Source organism: Notolabrus celidotus, chromosome 4 (genome assembly GCF_009762535.1).
Source record: "Notolabrus celidotus isolate fNotCel1 chromosome 4, fNotCel1.pri, whole genome shotgun sequence".
Classification (NCBI taxonomy): domain Eukaryota; kingdom Metazoa; phylum Chordata; class Actinopteri; order Labriformes; family Labridae; genus Notolabrus; species Notolabrus celidotus.
In genome coordinates this window covers 38,450,746-38,471,808 of record NC_048275.1, presented here as the reverse complement: position 1 = coordinate 38,471,808, position 21,063 = coordinate 38,450,746, and the positions used below count along the sequence as shown (strand labels likewise).

General features: G+C 39.3%; 1 protein-coding gene across 1 annotated transcript in view; it reads left to right on the top strand.

Annotated features, from left to right (window-relative positions):
• LOC117811873 (NLR family CARD domain-containing protein 3-like) overlaps nt 1-21,063 on the top strand; it is a 197,907-nt gene that overhangs the window by 144,736 nt on the left and 32,108 nt on the right.

Below are 21,063 nucleotides of genomic sequence, written 5' to 3'. Positions count from 1 at the left end.
TACACACACTTGTGGATCTTTAATAAGTATATCTTTTACTTCTGCAGCAACCAGAACTTAGCTTCATGACTCCTCCCACTCCAGGAGTCGGTTAACAGACGCAGTGATACAGCTGCTAGGCAATTCTGATTACTACTGATAGTTAGCAGAAGAAAAGCGCTAGGCTAACGTAACTTTCCATCTCTATCCAATTCAACCTGAGAAGGCATTTGACAGAGTAGAGTGAGGCTTTCTGATAAAGGTCTGGGAAAACCTGGTTTGGGGCAGAATTGATCAAATGAGTTAAAGTGGTCTACACAGGGCCGAGAGCATCAGTACTCACCAACGGACAAACGTCCCCCTTTCTTCAACTCATACGCTTCCATCTTCAAATGTTCTTCATGGCACAGAAATAAATCACATGATGAATTATGTGTAAATGTGTGTTTTCTTTCAAGTGCAGACACAAAAGTGAAATAAATCCAGTAACCTCTACAAAACTACACATGGACTGTGCAGAGGCTACCTGTACACTGCAAAAGGGTAGCTGAAATATAGGGTTAAAAACTTAATTCATTTCTTAAAACTAGTGAAATGATCTGTCCATGCAGCAAGTTAATTTTACTTGATAAGAAATCTTAAAATGAGATGATTAAATCTAGAAATAAGCCGGCTCTGAAAAGTATCAAAAAGGGTTGAAATAAGTAGAATATGATGATTTTTATCTCAAACTACTTGAAAACAAACTTCCTACAGCACAGTTAGAAGTGAAATATACTGAATATAAGCAAAGAACATCTCATTGATTTATTTAGTATATTTAATTTGAGCACATGAAGGCCTGGGGACAAAAAAGACAACACTAGTTTAAGTATAAAATGACTCACTATTAGAAGACTATGAATACTCTGTTTCTTGATATAAACTGGCTCATCTTAAAACAAACCCTAATCCATCTTTAAACCAGTTCTTAGTCTTAGAATATACCTCTGAAATGTTTCTACAGAAACCACAACAGCCAGCTGGATTACTGGCAACCTTTAATAAATGTCAGGATTAACAACATATAACATCAAGAACAGTATTAATAGTGACTCAGGGCTGATGCATACTTCAAGACATTTAAAACAGTCTTTAGAGCCAAACCAAAACAATATATTACCATTTTGCACAGCAGGACTATGAGCAATCAATAAGATACAAGCTGCTGTAAATGCCTTAGGTTGGAATGTGAAGACAATCTACAAAAATATCAAATATAAATCTAAATTTGAGACGTCTAGAAAGTAAACAGATCTTTTAAGGGTCTGCAGGAACCTGGGTGAGCTGTTTCAGCAAATAACTAAGGAGACTGACTGTGCCAGCTACTACAGTTTTTCTTCAGACACAAACCAAGTGCAAAGAAAAACAAGAAGAACAGACCTGACATTATACTGCTTAACATTCACCTACTTCTCAACAAATCATTTACATTCTGTCTTCACCTTCTTATATGCACTAGTGGCATCTTGATCATGGGTGGTATCACCAATCACCTCGGTTTGAATGACAGAGAGGAGTGTCACAATGCATTTTGGGTATGTTAAGTGCAAAGTGTAACAGTATGACATCAATGTCAACATTCCTTCACAGAAGCCTCCTTGAGGAGGGTGCTCGTCGGTGTGTTTCCCATGGCAACAATGCTGGTTGTTCCATCAATGAGCAGCACTGGGTCCTCGCCTGGCTGTAACAGAAAGAAAAGATCAGTGTGGTGAAGAGTTTGAAGAGAGGCAGTGCTCCTGCTTAAAGGGATATTTCAATGTTTTTGAAGTGTAATTGTATGAGTTTTATGTCAGTAGTAATTGTACTAGCCGCAACAGATGGTGCTCAGCTCAGCCCCTTTAATGAGAAACTGCAGGAGAAACAGCATGCAAGCTAGGCTACAGTTTCTGCAGACCAGGTCAGTCCTGCCACATAATTCGAGAGGGGTCCAGCTGCAGACCATAAAACATAACCACAGGTGTCGTGCCTGCTCTGCTCTTCATTAACATGACAAGGAGCACATAGAGCGTGATGACATCACATCTGCACGCACAGGGAACCTTTGACAGAATAGTACAATACAATGAACAAGGGCGCCATCTAGTGACAAGACTTAACAGTGTCTTTACTTGAACGTTTGTTTAAAAAACATTAAATTCAAATCATTAAAAACAAAAAAAAGTACTATATTGGAAAATGATATATATTGTTTGTAACTGTGTGTGTAATTGTTTGAAATTAAATCTGTAAATAGTGGAAATACAAGTGAATTTGAAAAAAAGAGTTTCTACAAATGTGCACCATGTGAAGTTTTGTTAAAATGTATTGTATAATGTTGAAACTTTGATTAATAAATACATTTTTTAAAATTATTTTTTATTATTACTTTATAATAATACGAGTACATATTATTACTAATATCTATCATTACTACTCTATTATTATAATTATTATTATAACTATTTATTATTATTATTATTATTATTATAACTATTTATTATTATTATTATTATTATTATGATTATTATTATTATTATAACTATTTATTATTATTATTATTATTATTATAACTATTTATTATTATTATTATAATTATTATTATAACTATTTATTATTATTATTATTATTATTATTATAACTATTTTTTATTATTATTATTATAATTATTATAACTATTTATTATTATTATTATTATCATTATTATTATTATTATTATAACTATTTATTATTATTATTATTATAACTATTTATTATTATTATTATTATATTATTATTTTATTTTACTTTTTTGGGGGGGGGGGGGGGGGGTTCATCTATTACTTCTCTGCTTTTGTTTTTCATGCTCTCCTATCTGCTTTCCATCCCTTCTCTACGTCTCTGGGACATAACGGCACCCCATCACCTCCATCATTAAAACAGAGATACACAAATGCACAAATGCACAAACACACAAACACACATGCATACACAAACATAAAAGGACTCGCTTGTTAACACATAAAACTGGGATCTCCTCTGCCACCCCTATCTGTCTTTGGGCATACATTACAGCTGTTTCATCATCAATCATTGTGTGCACCGCATGAGGGGGGGCTTCCTCCCTTGAGTCTGGTGCCCCCCCCCCCAAATGTATGCACCTGAATCTGGCCTGGCTCTGCAATTTGCAAGTCTCCTCCTAAGGGTCTGGGGGCTGCCTTTGCAGAGCTAGGCCTGGCCAATACCACCCTGCTGGTACCCACAGCTCCTCCCTCCACCAGGCCCTCTAGTCATCCGCAGTGGCAGACTACAAGCTTTCTAGAGTCCACATATAAATACCTTGTAATACCCATCAAACTATAACATGCACATAAACATCAACACTCATATAACTGCACACACACACATTCAGAATCCCCCCCTCACAAACCTCTCTCCTTTTGGTTCACAGAGCTTCTTTTTTTTTTCCTATTTTTTTTCCTTTCTCTTCTCTTGTCTGCATATATATTTCTGGTTTGTGTCATGTTTGTCACAAACTGTCAAATATTAATGCAATTTATTCTTGCAGCAAAAGAAAAGAAAGAAAACCTTTTTCTTCTGTGCTTGTGACTGTGTGCATTCGACCATCACCATCCCTCTTAGAACTCTGGCCTATCTTTTATTGACAGCTAATATCATGTTCTGTAAAAGAGGGCGTGCACACCTAGGTGGACCAAAAAATAAAATAAAGTAAAATAAAATAAATAGAAAAAAAAAAAAGAGAAAGTAAAAGAAAGATTACATAAGGATATACAAAGGAACAGGGAAAGGGAAGGAGAGAGAGACATAAGACACTTCGACGGAGAGGGACCATCTCACCATGACGCCAAAAAAAACTCTGTGTGGTGATACTAATGATTAAGCAACCCTTAGTGTCCACAATCATTACTGAAGCTTGGGTCGCAGAGGGTTGCCGCCGTGCTGTGTTCTATTTGTGTAACAAGACCACCACTGGTGCAGATGAAACCACTTGGGACTAGATCAGCCGAGCGGTTCAGCCCAGCACCTGGGCCGCGAGAGCAGTCAGACCGAAGGACCCAACGCGCCGCGGGAGACCCAGGCCAGGGGACAAGCCAAGGACCCAGACCGGAAGCAAACAGGTACCGCCGGAGCACCCAGGGCGACCCCCAGGTCAACCAGCAGGAGGAAAGGGGGGCGAGGGGGGAGAGATCCCTCAGTCCCCCCAAGGAACACCCCCACAACACCTCCCCCACAGCCCCCCAAGACAGAGCCAAAGGAGCCACCAGGGCGGAGGAGGCCCAGCACCAGGAGCAGACAGCCAGGCAGCCGGGCAGGACCAGGACCAGAGCCCGCCAACCGGCGCGCCGGAGCGTGGGGAGGGCGGAGGGGGTAGGGCCAATCCCCCCCGCCCCCCCCAGCCGGCCCGACCACTCCCCCCAGCCACGCCCCCACCCGCGCCCCGCGACTGATGGAACAGGCCGCGAGGGCATGGAGGGACACCCCCCAGCTGCGCCCCACCCCGCCCCCAAAAAAGACCCGCGGGGGAACCCCCGGGGAACCCTGCCCCGAGGGCGGCCGCGGACCAGGCCCCCGCAGGGGAGGGGACAGCAGGGGGACGGAGGGTGACAGGGACACCAGCCACCCACCCAGCCCGATGGACCCCCCACGAGTAGGGTCGAGCCAAACACTAAGGCCCCGCCAATTCTGATGTTTGTTTGTGTCATAATTTGAATTTTGTTTTGTTTTTATTTATTTATTTATTTATTTTATTTGTTTTGATTTTTTTATTGTATGTATGTATGTTTGCTAGTGAGGTGGATTAAATTAGGGGGGGCAGGAAGGGAGGCGGGAGAGAGGGGGGAGAGCCGTAGTGCACTATTACATCACAATCCGCCCCCCCTCCCCGTGGTTCACAGAGCTTCTTGAGAGAAACAAACAGTTCCACAGCTGGGTGTTTGAAGGAAGGCCCAAAATGTTCTGGATGACAGGATTCTTCAACCCTCAGGGTTTCTTGACAGCTATGAGACAAGAAGTAAAAAGGGCAAACAAAGGCTGGGCTCTGGACATGGTCACTCTGCACAACAAAGTAATAATTATAATAGTAATAATAATAATAATAATAATAATAATAATAATAATAATAATAATAATGATAATAATAATAATAATAATAATAACAATAATAGTAATAATAATAATAATAATAATAATAATAATAATAATAATAATAATAATAATAATAATAATAATAATAATAATAGTGATAATAATAATAATAATAATAGTGATAATAATAATAATAATAATAATAATAATAATAATAATAATAATAATAATAGTGATAATAATAATAATAATAGTGATAATAATAATAATAATAATAATAATAATAATAATAATAGTAATAGTAATAATAATAATAATAATAATAATAATAATAATAATAATAATAATAATAATAATACATTTTATTTATAATGCACTTTTCATTTCAAGAAAAGTGCTACAGGCACACAGTAAAAACAAACTTTAACATTTCTTAAAATGAGTACTTAAAATAAGTAAAAAGCCTCTTTAAAGAGGAAAGTCTTTAAGTGTTTCTTAAAGCATCCACAGTCTGTGGGGTCCTGAGGTGGCTGGGCAGGGAATTCCACAGACGTGGTGCAGCAGCACAGAAGGCCCGATCTCCCATGGTCCAGAGCTCGGTTCTGGGAGGGTGGAGGAGGTTCTGATGTGCAGAGCATGAGTTCCGGGTTGGGGTTTGCTGGGTGAGGAGTTCTTTGAGGTATAGTGGGGCGTTTCCATAGATGCATTGATGGGTGATGAGTGCGACTTTGTAGTACTCAAGCAAACAACGGAGGAGATCAAAGCCCCACCAACAGAGGGAGTTTATGTTTATGGTCTCTAACTGGATGGTGCTGGCTGGGACAGGAAGAACACCCTTCTCATCGAGTCCTCACCCAAAGTGCTTTTCACACCCTTACCTGTCATCCACATGTTTGCCATTAACTCCACTGCCCCTGTGGATCCAAAGCTATATGTCTGTCCCCCATCTACAAGAAACCAAGGCGCACCGACCTGAATTACATCACAGCAGTGGTGTTGCCTTCGGTCAACCGCCTGATCAATGGAACTTGCGTTGGGTTGCACTGCTTTGTGACCTCCAATAAAATATTGTTGCAAGTAAAAAAAAAAAAGAAAAAAACAGAAATCGGATCTAATCTCTGGCCTTGACCTACATCCATAAAAGTTGCAGACTTGTGGCGTTATTGTACTGAGCCCAGAACATTTGCATACAGACTTTATGATTAACACTAGTAATTACCTAAAATGATGGAAGTAAAGTAAGTAAAAAAAGTAGTCATTGTCCACCAGCCCTTTTATTGTAAGGGCTGTTTGTTCATGGATTGTAGTCTTAATATTGTAAATGTGTTTTTGATAAAAATGTTCCTTTTTTTCTTTTTTTTCTGTACAGATTGACAACATAATATTGCTGATGGATGGTGGCCAATTACATCAACTTCTTCAGTGAATTGCCCTCTTCAAATCCTGCAAAGGCCTCCTCTAACAGATAGAAGACCATGGATCTATTGCTCACAACAGTGCCTGCAATGCCAGATTTAGATGATTTAATTAAACTCTACTTCAGACTTTCTTTCAGTAATAAAGAAGTACTTACTGTTTTAGCACAGAAAATTCTGATAGTAATAAGCATTCGAACTTTAAAGAGAATTTGTAGAAGACTTGGTCTGTTCAGAAGTGCTAGCTTTTGTTCTGCATGAGATTATGACCAATGGACAGATGCAGGGTTATCGTTGGCTCCGTCTCCATGCAGTGCAGCTGGGATTTGTTGTGTCACAAGATACCATAAGACGCATCATCAAGTTGGTCGATCCACAAGGTGTTGAATTAAGAAGAGCACGTCGCTTGAGAAGACGTCAGTACAGCTGCAGAGGGCCAAATGCACTGTGGCACATGGACGGCTATGATAAGTTGAAACCTTATGGCATCGCGATCAATGGCTGTATAGATGGTTTCAGCCGCTATGTGTTATGGATGGAGGCCTATACAATGAACGGTTGCAGGTTACTTTATTCAAACGGTTTCATGCTGCATAGGTGGCTGTCCAGAGAGGATTCGTGCAGACAGGGGGACAGAAAATGGTTGTGTGGAAGAAATGCAGAGGTTTTTGGGAGAGAAGTTTCCTCTACGGTAGAAGCACAGCAAATCAGCACATTGAGGGATGGTGGGGCACACTCTGGAAACAGAGTGCACAGTTCTGGATAAACTTGTTTAAAACTTTGTAGGATGATGGTCACTTCACAGGGGACTTTTTGGACAAAAATCTTGTCCAGTTCTGTTTCCTTAATCTTGTTCAGGTAAAAATATTTCATCGTTATCTAAAGTGAGTCATTAATATGGTACGATAAGTATTATAGACAATATTCTTCTCCAATTTTCCATCTTGCTTGTTTTCCAATTAGCCTCCATGAAGTTATGCCTGGATAAATCAAAACAGATCTATATTAGGCTTTGGACACTGATCAGTAAAAAAGATCATTCATCATTTTGTGATTGTTCTGATGGAACATTTCTTTCATAATTAGCATAATCTTGAAGATCATGTAAATATCTGAGTGAAGAGGATTAGGATGCAGTCATCAAGAACTGAAGATTTTAAACACTTAAACATTGTTAAAGGTTGTTTTTTTTAATATGAGATGTGTATGCTTAGTCATATATTTGACAGCATTCAGTGACTGTTTAAATTAACTGATGTTAAAATTTACCAGGTAAGTAGTAAGAAAGACCATTAGTCATGAAGTTTTGAAAATGCAGGGTTTTGAACATGTCTCCATCTTTAAATAAAAATGAACAAAACAATTCAGACTAGGTAGGGCTGTGACTTTACAATCATAAATATGTAAGTAGACTAGACCTTATCTGTTTGATGCCTCTTAACTTCCGTTGCTGCCCCCCAGCTCCTCTGAAGAAGTTTTTCCTAAATTCCAGATACACAAACTTAATTTTAGAGTTTACTGGCCCATGTTGCTTTTTACAAACTGACCAGCAGCTCTGAAACCCTAGTAACCAATTTATTGATTTTATCTCAGAAATCCACACTATTTGACATGCTTTCTGAAACACACCATTAACCCTGTAAAGCCTGAACCATCAAATAATGGTCAGATAATTCTAATTCTTTAAAAACTGAGTGTTTCCTGGACCTTCTGACAAATACAAAAAAAATGAAATAAAAAGCAATTTTCATATATGAGTTTTAATTTGTATCATATGTGATACATCAGGCACTTTGGTGTAAATGTTTTGCTCAAATTTTCTTATTTTTTAAACAAACTAAAACATACAAAAACAACATTTTTAGCCTATCAAGCTTTGAGTTTCCTTCAAATGTTTCCCAAAGTAATTTCAAACCTAGAAATATTTTATTTGTATATTGCATGAAAACGTCATACATTTTTTTTTAAGCAAATAAAACAAATTAATTGTATATTTCTTCTCTGAATTGTAAAATTTTTAGTGGAATTCAATGAGCAAAGGATAATTATTTACTAGGGAGCCATGGCAACATTCAACTAGTCATCAATCATCATGATACAACAGGTTGCATATATAAAAATACAATATGCATATATTAATATCTCAATTTCTACTCTAAATATACCTAATTATGTCATTTAAACATTTTATTAGATTACAAAAAGACTATGTTGTTTTTATGGATGCACAAAATAATAAAACACAGTTTGACTATAAATGAAGTAATGAAATATAAATTAGTTTTACATTGCATCAGTCCAGTAACTATTCCTCTTGAAGTTTCAGTAACAATTTGACATTTTTTTTCATCCAAACTTTTTCAAAATTGGTAAAAAATCTCCCTGAAAAACCTCGAGTGGGTCTCTGATCCACAGCTGACATTTTGGATGTCTCAAGTGACTTCCTTTGGTTGCATTAAGTACTCACACCTGGTGGATTATCTGTGCACTGCATGTATCTGATTGTATACATCAGGTTTTTTTCAGAAAAAATATATCAAACTTATTATGTAAAGATCTCAAAAACGGATGTATCAAATATGGTATGCTTGGCGTTACAGGGTTAAAAGCAGTAAAAGTGGGTACTTCTCTAAAAATGCCATTGACGATGTAATTTACTCTATGTGACTACCGACAGGATATCAAAATATTTAGTGTTGTCATACTAAAGGTTAGACAGGGCAACCCCCTCACTTAGAGGGAGGAGGGGGGGCGGGAGGAGGACAGAGGATTGGGGGGGAGAAAAATAGTCTTAACTGAACTGACCACAACACAATTCAAACAAGCTTGTACTACTCATTATTTATAGTTAATTATCAATCTATTTATTATTGCTGCTGCTATTTTATTATGAACCTGCACCAGTATTCCTTTTTAGACTTGTATATTGTTGCTACTGTGAACTGTACTGTGTGTATATAACCTGTGACTTCTTATCTTTGATATCTGTGTGTTCTGTCCTGTGGTGTTACCTGGCTGCTGGAATCTGAATTTCCTGAGGGAACCTTCCCAAAGGATTAATAAAGTTTCTATCTATCTATGTATCTATGTATCTATCTATCTATCTATCTATCTATCTATCTATCTATCTATCTATCTATCTATCTATCTATCTATCTATCTATCTAATGCTACTGGTCTGATGCAGGCTGATGCCCTAGTCTGAGCCTGCATTCCTTTGCCATGCCAAATAAATTGAGTAGCAAATGAAGGTCACAGAATAATGACAGTAAAAATACTGACCTCTTTAGGTGTTTGGTGGAAGTGAAGTTGTCTTATGCTGCTAGGTTTCTCATTTCTTATTGGTAATTGACCAAAGTGATTGTTGCCTGTTTACATTGGACAAAGCTGATTGGGTCATACAACCTCTGCAGCAAAATAGGCCTAAACTCAGACAGGCAGTAGTTCCATAGTATGAGACCTATTTTACATTGTAGTAATCTGCTTTTACTGTGCTTCTTTCTATGCAGGATGAACTTGAGGAAGTTGTCAACACATGGAATGCACATAAAATCAGACCAATGTCAAGTGGTGGTGCAGCATCTGGTCGGCCAGTTGTGATGTACTCATTCCTAGAGCTGTACAGTGCTGAGGATAGACTGAAGCCTATTTCCATGGAGGAGGTCACCTTGTGTATGGAAGAGTGTACCTCCCAAAGGCCAGTTTCCATGCGATGAAACTGTTTTTGAACTGTGTTGTCAACTGATGGAGGAGAATGAATGGGAGGCCCCAGCAGATCCACTTGCTGCAGCTGATCTGTACATCATGCTGAGAGATGAAATACTTCAAAATATTTAATGAGAGGTATGAATCAAATATTGATTAAAACAAAGGAAAATGGGCAGTGTACCTTGGTTCCATATTTGGATTGTAATTGTATTATGTTGTCATTGAAGTTAGTGTAAGGATATGACTCTAATGACTCTAAAGAAAACATTAACTGTAAACCAGTATACAGTTGTCGGTTATTCTGTGTAATTCCTGTTTTCCATGCTCAGCATCATTTGACTAGTCTTGTTCTGTTTTATTGTTGCAACTGTTGAATTTTATCTTCTGAGAAACTAAGTTACTCAACTTTATGTTTAAAATGTCTGATGGTTTTTCTCTAAAGGAATTGGTCATCCTGTTTCTCTTCTAAGGGACGTGTTTAAAGTCATAATGAAAATAGTTTTGAGGGTTTGTGCAAGTAAACAATTCAGCATGGTTGCTGTTCCTGTTTTCAACACTTGGATACATGAAACTTCTATGGACAAGATGTACTGGTCTTGATCTACATCTTGCTGACAGACTGCGAGACAAATATTACTGCTGTGATGAAGACTATATAAGAATGTATTGTTGGTATTTTTTACAATGTGCCTGCCCATGAGTACTGATGGATACAATGGGGCAAAAAAGTATTTAGTCAGCCACTGATTTTGCAAGTTCTCCCACTTAGAAAGATGAGAGAGGTCTGTAATTTTCATCAGAGGTACACTCCAGGAAATCACATTGTAGGATTTTTAAAGAATGTATTTGTAAATGATGGTGGAAAATAAGTATTTGGTCAATAACAAAAGTTCAGCTCAATACTTTGTAACATAACCTTTGTTGGCAATGACAGAGGTCAAACGTTTCCTGTAAGTCTTCACCAGGTTTGCACACACTGTAGCTGGTATTTTGGCCCATTCCTCCATGCAGATCTCCTCTAGAGCAGTGATGTTTTGGGGCTGTCGCTGGGCAACACGGACTTTCAACTCCCTCCACAAATTTTCTATGGGGTTGAGGTCTGGAGACTGGCTAGGCCATTCCAGGACCTTGAAATGCTTTTTACGGAGCCACTCCTTCGTTGCCCGAGCGGTGTGTTTGGGATCATTGTCATGCTGGAAGACCCAGCCACGTTCCATCTTCAATGCTCTCACTGACGGAAGGAGGTTTTGGCTTAAAATCTCACGATACATGGCCCCGTTCATTCTTCCCTTAACACGGATCAGTCGTCCTGTCCCCTTTGCAGAAAAACAGCCCCAAAGCATGAGGTTTCCACCCCCATGCTTCACAGTAGGTATGGTGTTCTTGGGATGCAACTCAGCATTCTTCTTCCTCCAAACACGACGAGTTGAGTTTTTACCAAAAAGTTCTATTTTGGTTTCATCTGACCACATGATATTCTCCCAATCCTCTTCTGGATCATCCATATGCTCTCTGGCAAACTTCAGATGGGCCTGGACATGTACTGGCTTAAGCAGGGGGACACGCCTGGCTCTGCATGATTTGAGTCCCTCTCGGCGTAGTGTGTTACTGATGGTAGCCTTTGTTACTTTGGTCCCAGCTCTCTGCAGGTCATTCATGAGGTCCCTCCGTGTAGTTCTGGGATTTTTGCTCACCGTTCTCATGATCATTTTGACCCCACGGGATGAGATCTTGCGTGGGCCCCCAGATTGAGGGAGATTATCAATGGTCTTGTTTGTCTTCCATTTTCTTACAATTGCTCCCACAGTTGATTTATTCACACCAACCTGCTTGCCTATTGTAGATTCACTCTTCCCAGCCTGGTGCAGGTCCACAATTTTCTTCCTGGTGTCCTTGGACAGCTCTTTGGTCTTGGCCATGGTTGAGTTTGGAGTCTGACTGTTTGAGGCTGTGGACAGGTGTCTTTTATACAGATAACCAGTTCAAACAGGTTCCATTAATACAGGTAACGAGTGGAGGACAGAAGAGCTTCTTAAAGAAGAAGTTACAGGTCTGTGAGAGACAGAAGTCTTGCTTGTTTGTTATTGACCAAATACTTATTTTCCACCATCATTTACAAATAAATTCTTTAAAAATCCTACAATGTGATTTCCTGGATTTTTTTTCTCATTTTGTCTCTCATAGTTGAAGTGTACCTCTGATGAAGATTACAGACCTCTCTCATCTTTCTAAGTAGGAGAACTTGCAAAATCAGTGGCTGACTAAATACTTTTATGCCCCACTGTATATTGGATTCTAAAGCCACTAAAAATGTGTAGCAACTATGTATAATGCTAAATGCTTAAAAGCAACCAAACATGGAAATGTAATACTTTGTCATAAATGTATCAATAAAGACCCTTGACCCTCGGCAATACAATTTCTGTTTCTCTTGTTCAATTTTTCAAGAGAGGGCTTTTGAATTACTGCCCCATGTTTTTGTTTAGAGTAGCCCAAATGACAATTGCACATTTACTGTAAGGCTTCAGTTAAACCATTTCATTTTTTTTAAGTTTTCCTTTATGCTCTCTGTCTTTAGCTCTCCTCACTAGTGGCTATTTGTTACTGGACTTTTCAGGGCATTATTACTGAATGGCCACGCAAAGCAGTGTACATTCCGTATGTACTGGTCAACTGTTTTCACAACTGTTTAAGTCAAAGCTATAAAATACTTTCTAACATTTTTTGTCCAATATGATTACCTATAGAAAGCTATATAACATTCTCAAACAGTTGTATTTAAACCTTGTTAATCCCATCAATTTTTACACAAATGGACAGGGCGCTTATTAAATATGAGATCAACATTCAGTGCAAGACCAATATACAAATGTGGTGGAAGGTCACATTTTATTCACATTTAAAGTTAAAAAAAAATTCTTGGTAATACATAAGCAACATATTTACACATCATAACTCATAATATAAGCCAGTCTACATGTGGCCAGAATAGCTCAATATTTCAAAGTAACATTTCACTATCAAAAGTGACAGATTCAAGTAAAATTAATACAAGTGTGAACACTTATGTGATGTGAACAATCTAAATTGTCTGTAAAGGAACTTCTTCCTGGTTTTAAGTCAACACTACAACTAAGAACAAGAAATATTTTGTTCAATTAATTATTACAGTTATTTAGGGTTATCTTTGGCTACATCTTTGTGCAGTTCAACAGGGATTTGTTTTGTCACAAGATAGCATGAGATGCATCATCAAGTTGGTCGATTCACAGGGTGTGGAATTTATAGCACATTGCTGGAGAAGATGGTAGTTTAGCTGCAGAGGGCCAAATGCACTTTGTCACATGGACGGCTATGATAGTTGAAACCCTGGTCACATTGCACCCTGGTTAATCTAAAAGTTGTATAATGAAAGAACTTTGCATCATCAGACTGAACTATGACGTACTAAAACAATAACAGTGTCCAACAAAAAGAGACTGAATCAACTTTTGCTGCTCACAACAATGCTAGCGATGCCACGTTAGTGTGACTTTAACTTCGCTTGGAACTTGCTTTAAGTAAAGAGACATTTTTGCAATGTTAGCACATAACAGATAGTACAAAGTGTTCTAACTTTGGAGAGAATTTGTAGAATGTCTAGTGAGGATCTGACATGGAGGAAGTACTCTGTCAACATGAGATCACAATGGACAGATATAGGGTAACTGTTAACTATATGCTACTGAACATTGATCTGCAGAACAAAAATATATTGGGAAACAGGACATATCAAGGCCAAATGATGAATAAGAGAACGTTGGAATAGCTTTAGCATCTACTAAAAACTTGTCTGAACATTAAACATGCTGAAGACTTTCTTTCACTATAGAAATTTTAGTGGTCAGCTGCAAATCCAGCAATGGCATATCAGGCAATATTTTCCAGATGACAAGTTTGGGCAAAGTAATAAGAAAAGTGCACAGCAAACTAACAATACTGTTGACAAAAACTGCAAGCATATCTTATTAATACAGTTCTACCTAGTTCAGACTTAACAAATATGCCCTGGTTTAACTAGCCTGATTTTTCTCACCATAAGATTCCTGATTCAGGGCTGACTACACATTCATGCAATTCACTGGTGTCTTACAAAAATATTTCACATGGGTGCTGCACAATTTTGAAACATACAAAAACAAGACCAAAATGAGTTTTATATTCTGAACAACTCAGTGATGAAACATGACTCTGTTCTTCTGTTTTTAAAATGTAGGCCCAAAATCTTGAAACACATTAATAATACATGAATAAAACAATTGTCCAGACAGAAGGTTTGTGTTGTGCACCTGTAGAACTTGGATTCATTTTTGAATTGCAATTAACATTGCAATTATGCTTATAATCAGATCTAAGTCAGTGGATGTATGAGTCTAAACAATGTCCATTTTTTGGGGTTGGTTGTAGGTCAGAGAGCAACTTAGCCAGTTGCTCTGGACTGAGGAAGAGCTGATGAAGGGTAATCTCCCTCCAGCAGTCAATGACAAACATCGGTTTTTGGACAAGCTCTTTGTGGGCTATTTCATCAAGTATTGTGGAAACACTCTCAGCAGTGATTCTCCTTCTGCAGCCATAGCAATCCAGAACTTCCACAACATCATCTTGGTCAACTGTGGAGAAATCACTCATTGCTTGCTTCAAAACCTCCCCTTCTTGGCTGCTCACAAACTGCAGAAAATGGGCCTTGAGATCACTGTATACACTTCCGAAAAGCATCTGCTCAAGGAAGGGTAAAGCAAGTCTGTTAGGCAAGTACTGATAGTCTTGATAACCTTTCAAAAGGATTCTGCCAATTGCCTTCCATTTTTCCGTTGTAAAATCGTGGCAGATGAAGGGTACTTTAACTGTGGTGCCAAGTGTACATCTGTCATAGAATTCCTGCCAGAATCAGCTAACAACATCTCTCAGTACTCCAGTTTCAGTGCCTGCTTCTTCCTTGTTGTTTGGAAGTATGCATCTCACATTCAGGGCTTTGTTCAAGATCTCTGCATCAGAGAAGGCAGTAATCAAGTCTTGTAGTGTTTTACCATGATGGATAGTGATTGTTGTCACTTCCTCTGGATGGGCTGGACTCGCGGGGATAAGAAAACCTGTGTAGATCAATGTATCCTCTATGTCCTTTGGAACGTCATACAGTGGACCAAAAGACATTTCTGAATGAACAGACATTTGTAATGCAGACTGGTCTCCAGGAAAATCATCCACAACTTCTACTACATTTTGTTCTGCTGCACTGATTTCATTCACACTGTCTGCTAAGACAAGGACCACATCAGGTGTCTCAGTTGCATCATCATCATCATCATGTTCTTTGGGCTTGGTGGCAATGTGAAAGCGCAACATTGACAGCCTTGCAGTTTCATACATAGTGCCAACGGACTGGCATGTGTCCTCCGTTAGAAGGTTCTGTGTAAAGTCCCAAACCTCAAACTTGAAATCAGTTGCTGATCCTTTGGAAGATACTCCATCGGGAAAGAACAGCTTCTCTCCTTCTTGCAGGATTTCTTTTAATCCAGCATCAGTCACCAGTTAAATTTTTCTGGTGCCACCTCCCTGCTTTGCCTTCACCTGCTTGACCATTTTTCCATCACTGTGGATCCATCCAATCTCCACATTTCGTGAGGATTTGAGTTTCTTTGTATGTGTAGGTCTTGAATCTGAAGGTGATTCAGTGGCTTTTTCCCCATCCTTTCTGACTTTCATTTTCTCTCTTAACCTTTCTAAGAGCCTTTGCTTTCTCTTGGGGATAGGCTTTTTACTTTTGCAGTAATTAAATAGAGCAATCCTATCTCCATAAGAAGAGATGTAATTTGCCAGAGTTGCATCATCCATTACTGCGATGACACCCATGTCAATCTGTAAAAATGACAAAATAAAATACATAAATTTTAATCACAGTGAATATTGCTAAAACAATATAAAAAAAAAACCTGAAATTAACAGTTCACTAAAAACTTTCAGTACCTCATCCTACCTTTTTTAAAATATTAATCTGCTACCTTTATCATTGTGAAATCCGTACAGCACTTCCTTGTTACCTGGGCAACGGGCAGTGACGGCACGGATGCTTCTATTACCCACAATCGCGCACTTTCCGCCACTTTCACTTCCGTCCTACCCAAGCTGCAACCTCCGGTCTCAAACTATGAAGCCCATGTGGAAGTTTTACAAACTGCAGTTCATCGAGAATCCGCTTGAGGCTGACTGCAGAAACACCAGAAACCACATACACACCCATTCAAAAAAGACGATCTTTACAGCAGAAATAAACATGTTTACAGTCTGGTTCAAAAAACAGCTTGGCTCAGTAGCTAATTTCTTTATCGGCACACACTGTACGGGGGGTGAATTTTTTTCTAACGTGACGGTTCAGAAGATATTAAGATTACGAGTTTTTGCCCTCCCCTTTACGTCACACTCTGCCTGGTTGAGTTACGCATTTCCAATATGGCTGCCGCCATCGATTGGCTTCCATACAGCTCTCAGGAACAGATGGGTGACGTCACGGATACTACGTCCATATTTTATACAGTCTATGATCCTACCACAGTAAGTATTGACGTACAATCTGAGCGCGTTCAGTCCCTCCTATCACACAATAATGTTGGTTATTTTCACATCACAGCCCAGTCAGTCAGACGTCTTGTGTCTGAAGGTTAGGTTAAGTGTAAGAAAGTTTTTCATTAACTTTTGCAAGTCTATCTGCCCACTATTTACAAAAGTGTCATCCAACAGCGACCTAACTTTCCCGCTTGCTTCTTCTTCTTCTGTCGTATGTCCTTAGACCTTCAGCTCCATTGTAGCAAGCCAGTCCAGTGTATCATTGTCAAGGTCAATTAACCCACGATCACCATTCAGGGGCCGGTGTTTAGGGCAGCTGGTCATCACGTGTTCCACAGTCTGTGATGGATCCTCACATTCACAGTGGGCACTATCTGTGAGACCCCGCTTCTGCATTGATGCAGCAAAACGTCCCACACCTGTCCTCAGGCGGTTGAGGGTTGTCCACTCCTTACGGGGGAGGTGTTGGCCAGGACCGTCTGTGGGGTCGTGGATGTAGTGGTGGAGCCTGGATGGTTCTGCTGCCTTCCACTGGTCCCTCCATCTTGCCTTCACCCAGGAGGCCTTGGAGGTGTCGGCTGGTGTTGTGCAGAGCAGTTCCTCCCTCTTGCTAATCGATCTGTGATACTTTAGACTGCCAATGACAGTTGCTGTCCCGGCACAGTTGCCATTGTGGAGCATTGCCTATGTGTTGTCTAATCAATGGTGGAGAAAAATACGTGATTAAAGCATAATTCCAAGTCATGACACATGGCTCAGTAAAATCAAAGAGATCAAATGTCAGCTGAGCTTTGGTAAAATGATCATTCATGTGTGTCTTCTTACACTTTGTTGGACGAGGAGCCCATGATGATCAGCCAAATGGAAGAAGTGGCGCCATGAGGAATGGAGAGATGGTTAGGAGGTGACAGAGGAAGAAAAAAAGAAGAAGACAAAAAATAAAGCCCTGGGCCAGTTAAAAAAAACAGTTTACATCTGATAGGAATCATCCTGAATGTGAAAATATGGATCTTGTAATTGTATCTCTGAATTATAATCCTGATCATCATCTTAGACTAAAATGTGTCTGCTTTTAATGATCACAATCGAGCTCTGTGAATATCACTGAGAAAAGATAATGTGTGCATTTTACCTGCACTCTTTCCAAAGGACAGCAGGGTTTTTAATGTCAAGTCTTTTTTTTTAATAAAACATGATGATCTTTTTTCAAATTTGGTCCCATTTACAGTAAAGTAGAAAAAGGGGTTTGCTTGAGACCTTATCTAACACTGGCTGACACGTGGCTATGACAGTGGCTTCACTTCCTTAACAAAATGCTATTGGTATGGATGCAGTAAGAGGACATGTATGAATGTAAAATGATAGGATAATTTGTGTGTATCTACTTACTCTTCAGAATCTGCATGATGGTATGCAGTCACAGACAAGATGGAGAGGACAGACACAGACAGACAGAGAGAGAGAGAGAGAGAGAGAGAGAGAGAGAGAGAGAGAGAGAGAGAGAGAGTGAGAGAGAGAGAGAGAGAGAGAGAGAGAGAGAGAGAGAGAGTGTGTGAGGTCTTCAGTCTTATTTCAGGAACATCTCAGAGATCATTTCTATCTGAACTGTTTGTCAGGGTGAGTATCAGATTTTTCCTAATTTCTTATTAGCCTCAAAAAGGGACACATAAATACTAAAGTTACATTACCACAGCTACATTAAATGTGCTTCTGTAAACACTCAGAAATCTAAGAGCAAATATGTTTACAAATTAAAATGTTATGAGACATGACACAAATGCTACTACTGTTTAATTCATTATATTGTAACTTCCTGTTCATGGAGTAGGACATGATTCAGTCAATATAAAGCAATCCAATATCAGTTTAGCATTAACTTAGGTGTTTTCTTACACTTTTGAGAGGAGGAGTTCACGATGATCAGCCAAATGAGAGAAGAGGGAGAGTGGCGTGAGGAGGAGAGATGGTTGGTTGGTTGGTTGGTTGGTTGGTTGGTTGGTGAGGGAGGAAAAAGAAAATATTATAGTTCTATAATGATACAGAGTTTAGTAGATAAACATGTGGAAGAAAGTAAAAGACATGTTAGGACAGTCTGTGTTTGTGTGTTTTTAAAAAGTAAAAAAAAAAAACTGTTAATCATGCATGTAACAGTGTTTACAGCAGGTTATCATTTGCCCAATTCTAAACTGAGTACAGAACCTTTTCTTACATTTCCAAGTCTGCAGTGATGATGTAGGGTTGACCACAGAAAGAGGAGGCCGGGACACACACACACACACACATATATATATATATATATATATATATAGAGAGAGAGAGAGAGAGAGAGAGAGAGAGAGAGAGAGATTTTTTTATTTTTCAAACTCCTTTTATTGTCTCATTCGCTCTTTCCAACAAGACTTAAAGAACAAACAGAGATCATGAGCCAACCGAGATCAGCAAGACAAAACACAAAAAGAAGCTAACACATGCTCAGCACAGGATGTTCCCAAACACCAGCTCCTGGTTCTCCACAGAGCACAGCACCTGTTTGAGACCCCACAGGTGTGTGAACTCATCCAGGCCATGGATCAGACTGAAGTACCTAAAATCGGTCTTCAGTCTGACCTTCACCATCCTCACAAACAGGACCTGAGGATCCACGCCCTCAGAGCATTCCAGCTGGTCCCTCCTGCTCACATAAATGGTCAGCTTAGCCTGACCCAACAGAAAATTCATCAGCTGACACTTCACCTTGTCTCTTTTACCGTACCTGTGCCCCAGGATGAACACCTGCTGAGAGAACACCTCATCGGGTGGGCCAAAGCGGGCCAAAAAACGGAACAGAGGACCCAGCCAGACACACTCCAAAAAACAGTGAAACACCGTCTCCCTGTTCGGACAGAAGGGACAGTTGTCAGCGACCTCCGGGTTGATCACGGCGACGAAGGCGTTAACAGCTACGACAACGTTCAGCACCCTCCACTGCAAATTACCCACCCTCTTAGTCAGTGGTGGCTTGTAGAGGGCCCACCACTCAGGCCTCTGAGCCTCTGTGAGGCCCAGGTGAGCCCTCCAATAAATTATTTTTAGCGTTCAATGCTGAGGTTCACTTTATACTCTGAGTGTGCAGTACTTGAGCTTAATTGTCTCCTTTTAGTGTGAAATACATTTTGTACCCATTTACTCAATGTCCAGTAGATACGCTCATTTGATTACTTTGCAACACCTTCAGGTCCAGTACGGTCTCCATAAGAATAACTTCTTTAGATACTTGCAGGTCAGGAACTATGTTAAAAAATATTTACCGACATTGGAGAATATTGAATCAGCAAGGTTTGATAGTTTTTTTCAGAGGAGGGGCAGGGACAGACATTTGTTATCCTTACTTTATAACTCACTGTTATCTGGAACATCAGCGTCTACACAGGGTATAAAAGCTCATTGGGAACTGGAGTTGGGTGTAGAGATTGAAAATGTTATCTGGGACAAAGCTCTAGAGAACATCCATAAACACTCTGCCAACTCTAGACACCGCCTTATTCAATTTAAGATAGTTCACAGACTTCACTATACTAAAACAAAGTTATATACATTTTTCCAGATGTATCCCCACTCTGTGACAAATGCCATAGCAGAGAAGCAAACTTTCTTCATAGTTTTTTTGACTGCCCAAAATTAACTCTGTTTTGGTCTAGTATATCTAATACTCTTTCTGAAATGTTGCATGTCATTCTGAAACCTGACCCCCTTCTTGTGCTATTTGGAATTTGTGACCAGACTCTCCAGTTAGATAAAAGTCAACAGCAACTGCTGTCCTATGGACTCATAATAGCTAAAAAATGTATCTTGATGTTTTGGAAGAAAGCAGAGGCTCCACCTGTCAAGGTATGGTTAGAAGAAATGGTAAAACTCTCTCATATGGAGAGAATTCGGCTCTCACTTTCAAACAATACAAGACTTGGGTTCCCCTTCTTCAATATATTGAATGTATCGAAAAAACAAGCTAAACTTATTACGGCATAACATTCATGGCCCCCTTTGCAGTGGCAGGAAGTACAGTCCCGACAGGGTGGGTGGGTATGGTGGAGGTGGGGAGGGGTGTGTGGTTTTGAGTATTATTTTTCTTCTATGTTGTTGTGGTTGTTTTTCTTTTAGTGTTACTCACTACATCTGTTGACTTGTATGTTTGTTTGTTGTTTTTGTTTTTCTTCATTTAATTGAAAAGGAGGAAAATATCTGTAACATTGGATATTCTATTATTGCTGCCTCAATAAAA